Raw genomic sequence first — 3,350 nt, 5'->3', positions numbered from 1 at the left:
TACTCTCTCCTCTCCTCTCCTCTCCTCTCCTCTCCTCTCCGCAACTACCTAAAATTCAAGAAAATCAAGGCAAAGTTGCTGTAGTTTTAATCCTGAATAATTGCTATATTCTCCACGGGATAGTCTGTTCTCTTCTCCTCTTCCCTCCCCTACCCTTTTCTTTCTTTTCTTTCTTTCCTTCCTTCCTTCCTTCCTTCCTTCCTTCCTTCCTTCCTTCCTTCCTTCCTTCCTTTCTTTCTTTCTTTCTTTCTTTCTTTTTCTTTCTTTCTTTCTTCTCTTTTCTTTTCTTTCTTTTTTGGTTGAATGAGATGATTAGGCCCACGTAGCCCAAATAATTTCTAATACAAAAATATTCTCTGGAAGTTGCTGTGAGCTGTGACTCTACAGCACTCTACCAAGAGCAATAAAGTGAGATTCTGTCTTTAAAAAAAAATAAAATAATTCTCATTTATAATATTTTAATAAACTTTTATGTGGATATTGGTAGGGAAATGATGATTGAAAAATCAATACTGTAACAAGATGAATTTTTCTTTAATCTTATGTTAAAACCAGAAAATATTTCTTTATGCCTTTTCTAGTCTTATGGTAAATGCTCCCCAAGTTCCTGCCTTCCTTTCACTTTGTTATAATAAGATATATATCAATGTACATTTTCATCTTCAATTTAGTCACCTAAGAAAACTATGTACTAAGTCTTAACATGTTTCCATTGCTCAGAAGTCACCAATCATGTAACTAAATGCATCTATGACTCAATTTGATCACCATATTTAATTTCAAATTATATTAGTCTCTTCTAGAAAATAAAAAAATAGTTTAAAAGTTAAAAATATGCTATATAAAACTAAAGAGAAAGTGCAAAAAAAAAAAAACCTTAAAAAGACAAAAGTGATGTTCTAAATTATTTGTACCAAATAATTCTTCCTCCCTAAACATTACTGTACTGGATACAATTTTCTTCCTATGTGAAGAGTTTATCTTCTTGGGGAAACACTTATGTGTATCTCTGAATCTGGGACTGTTATTCTATATTACCAGTCACATCTTGCAGTCAGGTCTTTTAATTTATCTCTAGATGGTAAATTTGAGTTAAAGTTACAATAATATAATAGCATGGGAATTAGAGTCAGTCTCACTTAAGCTGCAAACAGTTTTAGCCACGTGGTAATTATATGATTTCAGGCCAGTTATGAGACTTAGTTTGTCAACTTATAATTATGGGAATATTATCTAACATTGAGGCTATTTCAATAATTTAAAAAATTAAAATTCTTAGCACAGTGTGTGGAAAGAGTAGCTGCCACATCCCACAGGAGGCCACATTGCCTTCATGTGCCTGATACGTATAGATAACTGTCTCTACACATCTGTGAACAGATGCCATGCACTGATTAGGTGATGGCAATTTTCAACAAATGGATGAAATTGAAAATTATCATCAGCAAAACAGAACAGGTCAGGAAGAAGGTAGGGTACCACTGAACCTCTTTGTACCTGACAAGATGGGGAAATGGTGACTAGTCAGAGGACAATTTCAATCCTGCAAATTGGCAACTGGCCCAGAACTCTGACTGCTACAAGGAGATGTGAAAAGTTTTAGTTTAATATTTAATTTAAAGGAGAGACCCTTTCTCGTCAGAGTGGCAGTTCATTGGGGAGCGATTGGCAGGAATTACTGTACATCTGGCAACTATATACTTCACTTAGGAGTGGTGGGTGGAGGTATTTGGGTGCCTAAGCTTCTCCACAAACCCAGGCAGCATCACCTCTGCAGAGACCAGACCAAAATTGAAGCCAGGAGAGAGAATTCCAATCATGAAATTCAAGACGTATGATAATGCAGTCTTATTTCCAGTGTCGTTGTGGATCTGGTTACTCTCAACAACTCACGTGCTCATGCACAGACTCGAAGATGAGAAGATGAAGCCATTCCAAAAGCAAAGTAATTGACAGATAAATATTATTGATTGCGTTTATTCAAGTACCTAGAGAACATCAAGAATGCTGGTTGGACTGAGAGCACTGGCTTGATCTGTGGCTTGGTTATGGACACAGAGCTCTCCCCTCTCTCACAGAGCTTTGCATAAAGTTTTTCTTCCCCCCCCCTTTCTTTTTTTGTCAGAAAAAAATTATGAAAGTGTCACTTTCCCTTTGCAGTTAATTCAGGAGAGATCCTCAATTCGAGCAGGGCACATTTTCATGCAAATACAGCAGCACAGTTCCCAGCCCCCTAATAGCTTCTTACAAATGATGTGCCATTACAACGAGGTTTATTTAAACAAATTTAATACATCTTTAATCAAGCTGGAGAGCATTTTCAAAGGTCACGCTCCAAATCAGGATCACTGTACTGAGCTTATCAAAGTATTAGCTTAAGGGGGAGGGAGAATTATTTCTTGGACAAGTAATTTTAGGCAAATCTTTATTTACATTTTTATTCAGTTATTAAATTTTATTCCTTTCCCTCCTCCTTCTAGTCTCCATTTATGAACCTATAAGAAAGTCTGCAAATGGAGCTATAAGCATATCACTGCAGCCAGTCCTTCTAGAGGCGACGCCTTTGAACGCAGAGAGTCTGAAAGGCAAGGACAAGAGACCAGGCATTTTCAATGTCAGAGATAATCTTTTAGTGCCTCTAAAGCATCTTTCCCAAAGGTCTCACATTAGACTCTGTATACATTGTTGAAATTCTAATGCACTATTTCTTCAGTGGATAAATGAAATAGACATTGAGAGTTGCCCTAACCTAGACCGTCATTCTTTCCCCTTCTCTGTCTATCTCATTCTCTCTCCATCTCTGTCTTTCTTCTGTACATATCACACAGAGTTTCTGAAAACAAACATTTACTGCCTGCTTGCCATGTGCCAAGCACTGTGCTATGCTTATATCTTTAAAATTCTATCAATTATTTTCATAGATGCTAATGGGATCTATGAAAGATATCCAAGTTTCTCTCTCCTTAACTCTTGACTCTATTACATGAATATTTATAGAACAAAAAAGATCAGCTTGATGCACCTAAGAAAAAGAAGTTTATCTTTGGTTCTAAATCTCTGGACAAATGTCAGAAACAGCAACGACCATATGCAGTCACAGTGACAAACGAAATGTCAGTGTTCTCAGAGCACAAGCTCCCACTCCGTAAAATTCAACCCTTTATTCTGGTATAAAAGTAACTAATGAGGCCCCAAGATTAAAGGGGAAGTGAACTCTGCAAGAACATAAAAATAGCTGATAGGAAGAAAAGAGTTACTCCTGAGGATTTTAATCCTCATTAGACTTAGGAGCTTTCAAACTTCTCAACAACATAGAAATCAAACAAAGCATCTGAAAAGACAACCCTGAG

Source organism: Otolemur garnettii, unplaced genomic scaffold, assembly GCF_000181295.1.
Source record: "Otolemur garnettii isolate 467f Iridium unplaced genomic scaffold, OtoGar3 scaffold00064, whole genome shotgun sequence".
Taxonomy (NCBI): Eukaryota; Metazoa; Chordata; class Mammalia; order Primates; family Galagidae; genus Otolemur; species Otolemur garnettii.
This window is presented reverse-complemented; position numbering follows the sequence as displayed.